This window comes from Puntigrus tetrazona, chromosome 15 (assembly GCF_018831695.1).
Source record: "Puntigrus tetrazona isolate hp1 chromosome 15, ASM1883169v1, whole genome shotgun sequence".
Lineage (NCBI taxonomy): Eukaryota > Metazoa > Chordata > Actinopteri > Cypriniformes > Cyprinidae > Puntigrus > Puntigrus tetrazona.
Genome location: NC_056713.1, coordinates 4411994 through 4427919, shown reverse-complemented (window position 1 = coordinate 4427919; position 15926 = coordinate 4411994). Strand labels below are relative to the sequence as shown.

The 15926-nt window shown below is 42.0% G+C and overlaps 1 pseudogene; it reads right to left on the bottom strand.

Moving 5' to 3' along the window:
* The window catches only part of LOC122358884, a 117116-nt pseudogene that overhangs the window by 15574 nt on the left and 85616 nt on the right, over nucleotides 1-15926 (bottom strand).

The following is a 15926-nucleotide window of genomic DNA, read 5'->3' as shown; positions in this document are numbered from 1 at the left end:
CTGAAGTGTTTCCAGATAAATGTGCCATATGCATCAGACACTCGCTCAAAAGTCTGTGGGTGTTACATCTAAGGTCGAGACTAGGAAATTAAAATTGTGCTCTCGAGCTAATTTACCCTGTTGAGTAAAACTGACCCCAAAACATTGTTACATTGTTTCCCATCTGAGTTTAAAACTGGTTAGCGTGTCCCGGTAGTTAGCAAAGCTTAAAAAATCGATAATAGCTGAATAAAATGATTTGCCTCATTTTCAATGAATACTAAAAACATATAGATCATTTAGAGATAAAAAAAAAATCTACTAAAGCCAGAAATTTACTTTCATTATGGTGCACTTTTGGTGCACTGTTTTTCCCTATATAGTTTTATATGGCAACTAGGAAATACTGTACAGGGAATACCACCTGTGTTACAAAAAAAACCTACGTTAGTTTGCAAACGGCTGGTAAGTCCCTACCCAGGCAATTTTCTGACATAGAAGAATCCAAATGAAGCAATATGTTGCTGGATTTGCACAATTGTATCCATTTTATCTCTTTGCCAGCACTTAGAGTTGGCCAAGAGTTAATGAAAGCTGCTAGTGGTCCAGACTCTGTACAGGCCACGTGGTCACACAATGCCTAATTTCAACCTCAATTTCCCCTCAAATGAATGGAGGCCCACCCCAATGCTCTCTGCCTGCCTTTTAATTGGCCTGCGTTAGATTCGCGCCATTAAACCACCGCTGTTAATACAGAGCTCCCATTGGTCTTTTTTCTTCTTCCATTTGCTTTGGCAGAACCCCAAACCTTTTATCGCTCATTTCCACACAGCATTCGGGCCATGAATATTTAACACTTCAGGCCTGTGATTCATAATACAGTGACATTTCCTTCTTCATGACTCAAACACATAAAGTCAATAGTGTTTATAGATGTTTGATGTTTTCGGTTTCGTTTAATAAAATGACATTCAGTGATATTCAAAATAAGCAATCAGCCACATGTGAAACTGCAATATAACCAATAGCTGATTATTTCTGTCGCATAGCAGCTTTCTGTTATGTCAGGCAATATATTTATGCTAAAAATTGTAAATGATTGCATTTAATGAATATGAATGATTAAAAAAGGAAAATGTGTGTTTAATATTTTGATTATACAGGAAACGAGAGTCTTACATGTAGTGCTTAAATCTATTATACTTTGACATTAAAAGGTATTAAATAAGAATTATTTGAATTATTTAAGAATTGTATTATTAAAGTGAATCAACAAGCTCTTATTTATATATGTTATGTTTTTTTACATTTTTAATATTAGTAACTTTGTTGTTTTTATCTTAACAATTTATATAAATAAATAAATATATATATATATATATATATATATATATATATATATATATATATATATATATATATATATATATATATAAAACAAGAAATTATTATATTTTATATATATATATATATATATATATATATATATATATATATATATATATATATATATATATATATTAATTTCTTGATTATTTTTGTACATCAAGTAAAACTTGAAATTTCTATGATATTAGCTCTAGTTTTAATTAACTATACTAACTACAGATGAAGAAATTTTGTAAAATCATATTTTGACTGAGGGGTTAAGAGAGAGAGAGAGAGAGAAAAAAAAAAAACATGGTAAGGAAAAGAATCACCTGCTAAGATTGAGAAAAGCATCTGAGAGAGTAATAATTAGTCACCACTCCTCACTATTCGAACAGCACAGCCACTGAAATTGACAAGTATCAGCCGCAGCGATGCGAGGCCTTTGAAATACTTCACATAAAATTCACAATGCCCCTCGCTCCCCCAGAGCATGTTGTTCAAGATGAAAGACTCCGAAACTGTCCGCAACCCCTCTTCCCGCATGAAACAGAGACAATACTCCAGCCGTTCCCCACTGCATATGTTTATTCTCCTCTTTCATCTGTCAGTCTCTCTAAAACTCAAACACACGCACGGCATATCTGCAGCCGGTATCATGTTTTATTGAGGCGCTGTGTTATTGGCAGCGTGGACTTCCTTTTCAATGTAGCTTGTTAGTGCTTAATTACAGCCAGCAGGATCAATTATATGCAATCTGCGTTCATTTCTATGTGATTACCTCACCGAATCAGAATCAAGCTGACGTGAGAGCACACAGAGTAAATCCGTCTATCTCTATGCACTTGGACTCCATCTTGCAAGCTGCGCAGGTTAACGTTTCTTCATTTGGCTGGAGCTACAGCTCACTTGATCCAGGTCTCATCAGCATCCCACTGTTAAAGGCGATGCGTGTAATTTAATACATTCTTGTATAGCGGTTTAATGTGCAAAGACAGTGATAAAATAAAAGGAGAGATATTTCAAAATTATAATGGGGAGAGGGTTCTATATTTCTATATAAAGTTATATATTTAAAATACATTTCATACTAAGTATAGTTTAAAATCTATTAATCTTTACTGACATGTAATGAGATACTTAATTTGGCGTACTGCTAAAAAAAGCACATTTCTTAATATTAAGTCTAAAACGTGTTTAAATGTCACTTTTGATTACTCTTTGAATAATATTGCTCTTTAAATGCAAAATATTTAAAGTGTACCTGAAGTTATAGCGTCCCTTTAGCAGAACCGGATATATTAAGCATATCTTTATTTGTACTTCAGCACTGCTTCTGTATAATTAAAGTATAAAATTAGCTGTTCCAATTTAGCACGCTAAAAGTATACCAATTTTGTATATAAAAAGTACAATTGTAGGGCATGCATGAGATAACTGTATTTTAAATACATTTAAAAATATGTATTTGTCAGAGAAAAGAGAGAAATTAAATTATTAACATGGTGGCTGTGGAAAAAAATGTATCTACTGAATCAATATTAAAATTCAATCCGAAATAAAAGTATGATTTAAAAATAAAAATGGGGAAAAGCTGAAGTACTAAAATTCTTAACATTATTTAAAAATAAATGAAACTAAATAAAAAATATATTTTTAAAATGACAAAAGCACATAACAAAATTATTTTTTTTATTATTATTATTATTATTATTATTATTATTTATATTATGTAAGCATGATTTGAGCTAAAGGAACTAAATCTATGCTGCCATTGAATTTTATTGCATATTTGAGATACATTGCTGTTACATAATCCTGATAAAATAGTTTATAGAACATCAATCTTTCCTTATTCTAGAATTGAATTATCAATGTTAAAGCGCTCTGGAGGAACTGATTAAATTAACTATTGATTTACATGTTAAATTTGAACACTAAATCAACTTAAATACATAAAGGCACACCAGCGAAATAAGTTTGTGGATAAGATCAGGTATAAATATCTCTTAAAGGTAACAACTGCATGTTAAGGCTTGTTACGGCGTGTTTGTGTGTGTAAGAGAACCGGGTTTGGATAATGCAATGTATTAATATCTTCTTCTTCTTCTTCTTCTTCTTCCGCTTATCCGGGCCGGGTCGCGGGGCAACAGTCTAAGCAGGACGCCCAGACTCCCCTCTCCCCAGACACTTCCTCCAGCTCTTCCGGGGAACACCGAGGCGCTCCCAGGCCAGCCGAGAGACATAGTCCCTCCAGCGTGTCCTAGGTCTTCCCGGGGCCTCCTCCCGGTGGGACATGCCCGAACACCTCCCTTGGGAGGCGTCCTGGAGGCATCCGGAACAGATGCCCGAGCCACCTCAGCTGGCCTCTCTCGATGTGGAGGAGCAGCGGGTCTACTCCGAGCTCCTCCCGAGTGACTGAACTCCACCCTATCTCTAAGGGAGCGCCCAGCCACCCTACGGAGGAAACTCATTTCGGCCGCTTGTATCCGAGATCTCATCCTTTCGGTCATGACCCAAAGCTCATGACCATAGGTGAGAGTAGGAACGAAGATCGACGGTAAATCGAGAGCTTCGCCTTTGCGGCTCAGCTCCTTCTTCACCATGACAGACCAGTACAGCGACCGCATTACTGCAGAAGCTGCACCGATCCGTCTGTCGATCTCTCGCTCCATCCTCCCTCACTCGTGAACAAGACCCCAAGATACTTAAACTCCTCCACCTGGGGCAGGAGCTCCCCACCAACCTGAAGGGGCAAGCCACCCTTGTCCGACTGAGGACCATGGCCTCAGACTTGGAGGTGCTGATTCTCATCCCAGCCGCTTCACACTCAGCTGCAAACCGCCCCAGCGCACACTGTAGGTCTTGGCCAGATGCAGCCAACAGAACAACATCATCAGCAAAAAGCAGAGAAGCTATCCTGTGGTCCCTCCGGCCCCCGGCTGCGCCTAGAAATCCTGTCCATAAAAATAATGAACAGGACCGGTGACAAAGGGCAGCCCTGTCGGAGTCCAACATGCACTGGGAACAAGTCTGACTTAATGCTGGCAATGCGAACCAAGCTCCTGCTCTGATCATACAGGGATTGGACAGCCCTTAGCAAAGGGCCCCTTACCCCATATTCCCAGAGCACCCCCACAGGACACCGCGAGGAACCCGGTCGAATGCCTTCTCCAAATCCACAAAACGCATGTGGACTGGTTGGGCAAACTCCCAGGAACCCTCCAGCATCCTGAAGAGGGTATAGAGCTGGTCCAGTGTTCCACGTCCAGGACGAAACCCGCATTGTTCCTCTTGAAGCTGAGGTTCAACTATCGGACGGATTCTCCTCTCCAGTACCCTGGCATAGACTTTCCCAGGAGGCTGAGAAGTGTGATCCCCTATAGTTGGAGCACACCCTCCGGTCCCCCTTCTAAAAAGAGGAACCACCACCCGGTCTGCCAGTCCAGAGGCACTGTCCCCGCGTCCACGCGATGCTGCAGAGGCGTGTCAGCCAAGACAGCCCTACAACATCCAGAGACCTGAGGTACTCCGGGCGGATCTCGTCCACCCCTGGTGCCTTGCCACCGAGGAGCTTCTCAACAACCTCAGTGACCTCAGCCAGGGTGATGGTCGAGTCCCCCGGGTCCCGGCCTCTGCTCCCTCAGTGGAAGACGTGTTGGCGGGATTGAGGAGGTCCTCAAAGTATTCCTTCCACCGCCCGACAATATCCCCAGTCGAGGTTAGCAGGTTCCCACCAGCACTGTATACGGTGTTGGCAGGGCACTGCTTCCCTTTTTCTGGCGTCGGACGGTTTGCCAGAACCTCTTTGAGGCCGTCCGATAGTCATTTTCCATGGCCTCCCCGAACTCCTCCCAGACCCGAGTTTTTGCCTGCACAACCACCGGGCAGCGGTCCGCTTGGCCCACGGTACCTGTCAGCTGCCTCAGGAGTCCCATGAGCCAACCAGGCCCGATAGGACTCCTTCTTCAGCTTGACGGCATCCCCTTACTCCGATGTCCACCATCGGGTTCGGGGGTTGCCGCCACGACATGCACCGGAGACTTTACGGCCACAGCTCCGGACGGCTGCGTCGACCAAAGAGGTAGAGAACATAGTCCACTCGGACTCAATGTCTCCAGCCTCCCTCGGAATCCGGTCAAAGCTCTGCCGGAGGTGGGAGTTGAAGATCTCCCTGACAGGGGTCTCTGCCAAACGTTCCCAACAGACCCTCACAGTGCGTTTAGGTCTGCCAAGTCTGTCCGGCCTCCTCCCCCGCCAACGAATCCAACTCACCACCAGGTGGTGATCAGTTGACAGCTCCGCCCCTCTCTTCACCCGAGTGTCCAAGACATGCGGCCGGAGATCAGATGATACAACCACAAAGTCGATCATCGACCTCCGCCCTAGGGTGTCCTGATGCCACGTGTACTGGTGGACACCCTTATGCTTGAACATGGTGTTCGTTATGGACAGACCGTGACTAGCACAGAATTCCAACAACAGAACACCACTCAGGTTTAGATCGGGGGGGCCGTTCCTCCCAATCACGCCCCTCCAGGTGTCACTAGCATCACCAACGTGAGCGTTGAAGTCCCCCAGCAGGACGATAGAGTCCCCGGTTGGAGCACTTTCCAGCACCCCTCCCAGGGACTCCAAGAAGGCCGGGTACTCTACACTGCCATTCGGCCCGTGAGGCACAAATGACAGTGAGAGTCCTCTCCCCAACCGGAGTCGCAGGGAGGCGACCCTCCCGTCCACCGGGTTAAACTCCAACACATGGCGGCTAAGCTGGGGAGCTATGAGCAAGCCCACACCAGCCTGCCGCCTCTCACTGTGGGCAACACCAGAGTAGTGAAGAGTCCAGCCCCTTTCGAGGAGATGGGTTCCAGAGCCCAAGCAGTGCGTGGAGGTGAGCCCGACTATCTCTAGCCGGTATCTCTCGACCTCCCGCAACAACTCAGGCTCCTTCCCCAGAGAGGTGACGTTCCATGTCCCTAGAACTAGGTTCTGAGTCCAGGGGTTGGGTTGTCGAGGTCCCCGCCTTCGACTGCCACCCAAACCACAAGGCACCGCCCCTCACGGTCCCTCCTGCAGGTGGTGGGCCCACGGGAGGATGGCCCCACGTCGCTGTTTCGGGCTGAGCCCGGCCGGGTCCCGTGGGGCAAGACCCGGCCACCAGGCGCTCGCATGCCGGCCCGGCCCCAGGCCTGGCTCCATGGCGGGGCCCGGCTGCGCCATACCGGCGACGTCGCGACTCCATTACGGTTTTTATCCATAAGGTGAGGTGGACCGCTCTTTGTCTGGCTTGTCACCTAGGACCTGTTTGCCTTGGGAGACCCTACCAGGAGCATATAGCCCGGACAACCTAGCTCCTAGGGTCATTCAGGCACTCAAACCCCTCCACGCGTTAAGGTGGCGATCCTCGGAGGGGGCAATGTATTAATATTATAATTATAATTGCAATGTATTAATATTATAATTATTATTACTGGTTTTAGTCATATTATAGTAGCAGCGGTATTTAATTAGCTTTTAATTACCATTGAATGTTTGTGATACTGAAATCATAAAACAGTTCACATTTATTTTCGATGTTGCCAGCAGCATAGAAACTACGCTCTTCACCTTTAAGATCATTTTAATTTTCTCTTCCAAACACTCAGCAAGGCTGATTTCAATTCCTCTAAAAGAATGAAAAATGACTTTGGCCGCATGTTTTCATAAAGAAGTTCTTAACTGCCGCAGGCTGATCTAATTACAATCTTGCCTCCAGCTATTTGGTTTGATCTAAGTGTGCTTTTAACAGCGACTGCGTCCTCTCTGCATGTACTTATGCAAATCCCAGCGGAGCGCATACTGCGCAGAGACAGCCGAGATGAACACGTCTGGAACACATCTCCTGCCCCAAACCACTGTCCTCCTGACCGCCTGAGACGGAAGCACAGTTATGTGATTATCAAACAAAATTAGCGCTGTTTAATCATTCATAGCGGCGCTCTGTGCGATCTCTGTTTGTGCAAGGCTGCTATGAATTAAACACGGCCATCAAAGACTCATTTAGCACCATTTAGAGACAGAGATTCTGCTAAAAACAAATATGACTTAAACTGCAGGATTACGGCAGACACCCAGGGGCGCTGCACGGCCGCCGTGAATTGCAGCTTTAATATTTAATATTTACAGTTTAATATTGGCTGTGTCTATTGCTGTGTGGAACGGCGACTTATTGCTCAGGGTTGTACAGCAAACGTTTCATATGACTGCGGATGTGGAAACAAACACGCAAACTGAAGAATCAACAACCAACGCTGTTATTCAAAGCTGACGATGCCTTGTGTATTCTTATACTGAGACTGACTCACCTCGATAATAATAATAACTTTACAAACATGTGCGTGCCAAACCCATCCGACGGTTAAATCGGAAAATGCTCCGCTTCTGAGAGGACGACGTACATGGCTATCCTGTGTAAAAGCTAAAAAAAAAAAATGCACCAAAAATTTCAAGACGAGAATCGGTTACTGCTGGACTTGAAACTTATTTAGCATGATTCAAAGTTTGAAAATGAATAAATAAATATGATAAAATTATGTTTTGCCTTTTATATGAATATCAATTTGCTTTTTGGAAAGTTAAATGGTGTTTTTAATATTTTTATTATTATTTTATCTCAAGCGAAAATTTTTACTGGTTTTAGTTTTAGCTGATCGTGATATAATAATCTATAGAAATAGTAGAAGAAAATGATTGTTTCAGCAGATTAAAAAAAACTGTATTTGGGTATAGGATACATTTTGTAAGAGAGGTAACGTGTGTCTGGAGGCTGGGCAGCCTGAACTTAACCAGAGGGCTTGACCTTTACTTCAGCAGTCCATGTTGAATATGCACCATCAAAGTGACTCATGCATAGCCAAGCTACAGCTGTGCTGTGACACCATGTTGCACCTTTTGAAAATGAAAAGGCTAGGTCGCTTAGACCCGCAGGACACAAGGTTAGCGTACTTGTGTTGTGCAGAGATCATTAAAAGCTCTTCGCCCATATTCTTCAGCCCACAGACGAGGTCAAGGATGCCGCTGTATAGTTAATTCTCAGCCACCCATCTACAGAAGCTTCTCGTAGATGCTGGAAATATTGGGGCTCTTCATAGAAGCTCTTCAATAGAGGAGGCTTAAAGCACTGAGAAGCGGTAGACGGACATTATATTGTTCTTTTTTATGCGATTAATCATTCAGATGTTTCCAAAAATCTTTCCCAAAATACGCATGCACTCCAGTCCTAAGATATAGAAGATATAGAAAATGTGCCTTGGTTGAACCAATGTTGCTGTTATTTCGCAACAAGATGTTTTCTGTAAGTATGCAAAACTTGCTACGCATGAATGGACACAAGTAAAAATAGTATGTAAAAATAATTGTACAGTACATACACATGTTACCTTTATCAATCATTCAATCAATCAATCAATCATATAGCGATTTTAAGATTGTATAAAAGTACTGAACAGTATCAAATAGGAGAATAGAGTGATAGTCATGTATAATGACGATATTAAACACTTATTTTTTCATTAAATGCACAGAAGGTCTCTAATCAAATCAACGATGATCGCTAGAAATCATTGACCACGACTAAGCAAGCCAGAGGCTTTACCTTTATGATAAAACAAAACTTGACCGTTCTCTACTATTTTCTTCCATACCGCAAACAGTACATTTAAGCAGTTGGTAGATGCTTTCAAGACTTTTTTTTGGTCAGTCATTGCTTTTCCTGGGAATCGAACCTATGCAGTTGTCGTCGCCAGCACCGTGCCGTACAGTCTTAGCCACAGGAAGGCACTCATATAGAGTCATTTCCGAGGCATTAACTCTTTTTCACACTTTTTAGCGAGTAGCGCATATTCACTTAACAATTCAAATGGGGTGATTTCCAGCATTAAGATCCTGTTTAGCAGCCGTGAGGGAGGTTTGCTCACGTGACGTCTTCCCCGCAGAATTGAGATTGTCTGTGCACCGGCAGAAACGAGACACTTCAAGCTTTGCACGCTGCTTAATTTGATCTACTTGAGATTGCGACTTCCTACACTTGGTGTAATTAACGTCTGATGTGACTAATTAAGTTGACGGTGAGAAAAGAGGGGTAAAAATGGAAAAGAGTCTTAAGCCCCAGTCTTGGTCCGTTTTCGGAGCCGAAGATGGCGAGGATTGTAAATATTGTCCCCGTTGACTGATTACACTGAACGGCTTGTCGCGGAGTCTTTATGAGATCGCTAATGAGAGCCACTGATGACAGTCTGCCTGAAACGATTGAGCTATATGAATCTCCGAATCTCAAAAAGCCATCTATAAATGAAATGCATTATGCCGTGCTCCATTCAACTCAGAATTTCCAACGGCCTACTTGGAAAAGTGCAATGAGCTCCTCTTCAGATTGGATGCTTGTGCTGAAATGTACAATTACGTTTAGCTGAAACGTGGGTGTGCGATATCAGGAACACGGGAGCCAAGGGAGATCTATGCAGTTGATGATAAATGTTCGTTTTTCAGCAAATTTCGACCACAACCTGTTTAGCAAGCATTAGAGACAGATATATACGTATACATATATTTTGCATTAATAATCGTACACCTACAAAATTTCGTTACCCTTCATTGACATCCTACATCTGATTTTGAACGGCATATGCTATTATTCTTTAGCTTTGAAAGCTACATTTTTGACATACCAACCAATATAGTTAAACGCACATGTGTTACTCTTCCATTATAGATAAAATGCCAAGGACGTGACAGATTTCTGCTTGTGTATTCTATCTTGTAATAGCTTTTCAGACAAGTAAAGTCACGTAAAGTGTCTTTAATTAAAGCTAATGTAATTGACCATGCAAACCAATAAAACACATACTGCCCCTGACTCTAAATCGAGGGAGGGAAGCCTCGCCGAGATGTAATATGCCCTAAGTGTTGTGTGGTTTAACACTTCATTTAATCATCGGCCAAGTTTATGTCAGGCATCAGCTTTTTTTCTTACTATTAATGGCAGGTTGGCCAAATTTAGATACAAATTTAAATTCCAAAAAAATTATTGCAAATAACAAAATAAATCTGACCGTTCATCAATCAAGCCTTAGCATTTTCTAAAAGAAAAGGAAATGTTTCATGAAAATGAACAATAGCAGACTAAAAAACAAAATAAAACTGTTGTTTATTGCAAGATTATTACATTTAAGATTTATGCATTGCGACTGTGTAAACAGTTTACATCTATTTGGACTACACAAACTAAAAAAACTTGCTGTGATGCATATTCATAAAAAAAAAAAAACTTGCTGTGATTCATATTCATACATAAATGAAACAAGAAATGTACGAATTCTGTAGTACTCAAATGTAAATACACATTAACCAAGTTTAAACTGTGTACTACCTAATAGTCTAAATGAAATATTTTTTTATTATTTTAGATGCATTATTTATATAATAACATACCCAAAACTTTCGATCTCATTTGTAGTAAACGATTAGTACTTTTTCTTAACCGTGTTCATCATTTGAGTGTATTTGTTTTCACGACGTTTTAAACAGATTTATGCTCACTCTAAGCAATTCGAATAAACTTATCTTGAAAATGATTAATTTAATAAAACCGAAATAATTTTTTTTTTCTTTTACTCGATCTTATTCATTTTTTTATGCAACACAACAGCACAAATCTTCAATTTGGGCCTAAAGTTGTAATTCGAGGAGCTTTTCAGTTTTTGTTTTGGGTCATTGCTTTATATCCGAAGCAAAATGCGAGCCCTGGAGCGAAACCGGTCGCGAGCTTCTGGTATAAATCAAACACCACATTATTATCATCCGATAGCATCAGCATACCGCGGTACCCCCACAGTAAACAAGCGTATTGAACGGCCTCCCTTTATCCTTGGCGAAACTGCAAGATAGCAAACAGCCACACAGCGTACAGAGGACAAGAACACACGACTGCCTGATCGAGGGAGGAGCTCTGTGTTACTGGATGAATAACAACCTCAAGACGTCAGATGCATTGTCACACACTGTCTCGCATTTCTCCTGCATTTTTCTCTCTCCCTTTCTCGCCGTGCATTTTTTTTTTTGCATCTCCTGTTTTTGTCTTTGAAAGCAGGCAGCACTGGCTGACAGCGACACTTACAGCACACTGGAAATATGTGACAGAAACCCGGAGAATGCTCACAAAACACATATTTGGCATGACTTCAATAAAGCGTGTTCTTTTGTGCTAACACCCCGTTACTTCCCTTCTCCTCTCTTACGGCCGTGTTGCACTCACCTCATTAGGTGTGCCTGGAGAGAGGAGGTGAGACGGTTACTGTGACAACCGGAGAGATAGCGAGACAGGGAAAGCTGAGCGTGTCTGCGCTAGACTCTGAGAGTGTGATGTGTCAGGTGTGTGACTTGGACAAGAACTGTATCCTGTTCGTATCAGAAGACTAAAGCAAAGAGAAGGCGCAACAAAGATGTCAGCTCCGGAATAAATGCCGTCTCAGCCATCGTTCCCAGCTTTTTTTGTAGCAACACGTACGTTTCGAAGAATCGCTGAAACAAAAAAATGAAAATTCTCTCATTATTTGGCCTCGTGCTGTTAGAAAACCGTATTCTTTATTTTGTTTTCTTGGAATGTTGAAAAGAGAACTGTAGTTTCCCCTGAGAACTGTAGTTTATACAGACTACAGGCAGGCCAAGGTCAAAAAGAACAAACGACACCATAAAAATGATTCCTATTGTTATATTCCAAGATATTCCAAGCCAAATGCGAGAAACAAATACTCACAGGTGGCCTTGTGTCATTGATGTCAAAACACTATTCCAAGCGTGACACGCCAGTTCAAATTTGCTAAATAGACAATTAAATGGAAGATCGCAAATTACTTTTTTTTCCTGCTCCCCAATGCTACATTTTCAATAAAGAAGACCAGCTCATTCAAGTACAGTCCAAGCCAAGAAATATCAACCCAGGTTCAATCGAAATTCAAACATTCGTGACAGTGAAACGTCCAGGGAGTGGTGCTAAAACACAGGTTCAATACACGACTCTCGTGTTGGAAATATCTTCTACACAAAACCCAACCAATGCAAAAGTGATATAAAAATGCATTTGTTGATGCACCCAGAGTATAGCCTAATCTGGTTCTGTCTGGACATTAGTACGTTTTCTCTAAATGACGAATTTGCTATTTAAAACTCTTTTTTTATCAGTGTCTGCATGTATAATTCAGTTTAGGCTGTTTGCAAGGACGTTTAGAGTCCAGGGCATGAAAACGATTGCTGCAAGACACTGGCGGAGTGAATGAGGCTTGAGAGAGTTGTGAGTGAAGGCGTGGGCGCAGCCTCCACCGTGTTGCCAGATCCGGCATTTTTGGACTCGACAGTAACCGACAGTAATCAAAAAAAGCCAGCAGACAGGATATTGCTGACAGGTTGTCACATCCGGTAAGGCAAACGCGAAAAATATCATAGTCTTATTTGGCAGTAACGTCATTAAAGCCTTCAAAGGCAGTAACATTGAACAGAAAAGACACGGATCGGTAGAACAACAAGGTTGCTGAATGAAATGAAATATGCAAACACTAGCAGTACGTCATTTCTGCAACAGGTAGTTTGGCAAAAACAATAATATTTAAAAAGTTTTTAAATATCTGGCACGTATCAGCAATGTTATGTTATTGCTTGAGTTAATGTTGTTATGTCACAAATAGTTTTTATTTTAGGATGAAAAATGGAATTTGATTTAAGCATGAGGACTCTTTTATCATTGATGCAAAGAGCAGTATGCTGTATTTATTTCAGAATATGCTTAAACTGTATGTGACACCTTTATTCCTTGTGTGTGTGTGTGTGTGTGTGTGTGTGTGTGTGTGTGTGTGTGTGTGTGTTGATGGCTCTTGGCTATGACAGAAAGAGATGTCTTCATGACCCAATAAAAAAGGTCAGGCAAATCCTAGGGGAAAACAGAAGGACAGTGTGAGCGTTTCAACAAGGAGGACTTAAACAGAGATGCTGCCCCCTACAGTGTGGATGACCTTCACACTGTGATGAGAAATCAGGGTCCTTTAAATCCAAGCTTGCTTTCTTCTTTTTAACCGGCTCTAGATAAACCTCTATATAACATATACTGTTTATATTACCTCTAGGGTAATTTAGAATATATATATAGTAGTATATGATATTTAAAAAAAGCAATAAACAACCTTAAAAAATAAATTTAGGCGAGAAAGAGAAGAAATTAAGAATTAAGCTTATTTTTTCTTATCTCAATTGCTTTTTGTTTTCAGCATAAACCTCCACATTTTTGTGCACAAAACAAGACAAAATAATGGTTCAGGTATGCGGTTTTAAGGATGCTTATACAGAAAATCATGAAAGAAATACAGAAATTGCAGTCCAACTGATGATGGAGTTCTAACCATATGCGTCTGTATTTAGGCGCAGAGCTAAACATCACTGAGCAACGTTTGTAATGTGAGGCTGGGCTCGGTGGGAGGAGGGCTGTCTAAATTTCATTGAAATCCTCCACTAAAAATGTCCTTTTCAAGACTAATTACTGTCAAAGCGGGTAACAGTCAGCAGAGACAGGCAGCGAGGCTTAGAGGTAGACAGAAATGGGCGAGAGGGTACAATAAGGGCGAGATTAATGTGAAGATAAAAACCTGTGCACTGTGCACACACGAGACCACCATCCCCGGCGATCGCTGGCTCGCGGCAGCAGCAGCACGCGAGGCTGAGATCGGCACCGGTCCATATGGTGCAGATCCTGTAACGTACGCACAGCTGTGCCCGTACGTAACTGGCAGACATTAGACAGAGGTCTCTCCAGATTGAATGAGATGTAATCAGATTAAGTAGCAGCTGCCACAGACGGCCCTTGTTGCTTTGTTTTATGAGCCTTCCTGTACATGTGTACACACGCTCGGAGCCGCCAGACAAACGTCTGCGCAACGCTCTCTTAATGTTCTAGAGTGCCATTAACATACATTACAGGCTGCCAATGTAAGGGTGAAATGCGGTCAGTGGCGATGGATGAGCTCTCTGACAGTATTTATATGCTATCTTCTCTGCCAGCACTAACCTTGCACGTACTGGAAGTGTTAGTAGGCTCGGCTGATGGGCTCAAGACTCTAACCGTTTCCCATAAAAGCTGAGGGAAAGACACATAAGGCATCGGGTTATGCTTTGATTATTCCGCGGCAAATGGGCCTGGCCCCTGTTCGAGGCATGGCCATAAATCAGCCAAATGCACAGCGAGTGACACCCAATTCTGTGCATGACGCGTTTACACTTAAAGCTTCCACGATGCTTAGTTTTTCTGCCTGCCTTTAACATCTTGCGCATGGTCAAACATCCTGGACATTTTTTAAGGATCCTTCATTGACCGTAGAGACTGTCGACATCTGGTCTTTGTATACTCCACTTGAGCAGAGGGCTGTATGCATCCTTTATTACATTCTTTTGTAAAGAGTGCAAAGCCATTTTTTCTTTAAGCCATCTTCTGTTGTTTTTATAGTCAGTTTTCTTCTTTTTCGTCAAGTATTTCTAAAAGCAATGTCACAAATCCAAGTGCAGTTAATTCAGGATGACAATTTCAAACTACCATAAAAATTATGACAAATGGACAATGGAGATATACTTTTAGGCAACTTACAGGCAACTACTCAGAGTTTCCACTGAGTGAGAATCTCAGTAGCAGTGGTAAGTGCAAGAACACAGAGGATGACCACAAGAAATGTTATGGGTCAGACAAAGTTCAAATGAGCCAGCTGAGAAACTTGATTAGTTGTCTAATTGGAAAAAGCATTGGAATGTAGAAATTATTTTGCAGGGATTTTCAGCTTTCAAGGTCCATGTTTCTGCAAAGTTTAGCCCCAAACCGAATCAAAAACATCTGACCAAGCTAAACAAGTTCTTCAGGATTACTAGAAAGTAACCGGAAGGTGAGTTTGATCAAGGTTGAAGCTAAACTCTGCAGGAGAGTAGACCTTGAGGGTCAGGGTTGAGAAAACCTGTCAAAAACCATAGTATCTTGGCTGATTATTAATATAGTTGCATAATGTTCATCCAGTGATCCTACAATTATCGCTAAAAAGCATGTAAGTGGGCAGTTACCCTCTTAGGGGTCACACATTCTGGACACATTTAGTCTGCTTTTGGGTTAATTTAGCAACCAGGTGGCAGAAGTTTATGTTTTGTCTTAGGTTGTGTGTGGAAAGCTACTATTTTCTCTGTATTGTGGCAAGAAAACAACTCAAACTATGAATATCATCTCCAAAAAAAAAGTGGTGAACATGGCAATATGGTTCATACGCCCATGGTCAACGCTCCCTAAACCCCACTTTGAGTTCCAATTCGCAGCGCTAACGCGCACAAGTTAATGTGTCGCAACTGATTGGAAATAAATGTCTCTGTAAGTCAGTGGGTCACATTCGTACGCAAGCACTGGGTGACGTCAGGACAGAGGGTTTCCCCTACAGCACGGAGACTGTCACACAGTATATAACGCTAGTAGAAGAGTTAACAGCTGTGTTAGCCTGCTAGGGCAGATATTCCCTCGTCATCACTGGAGT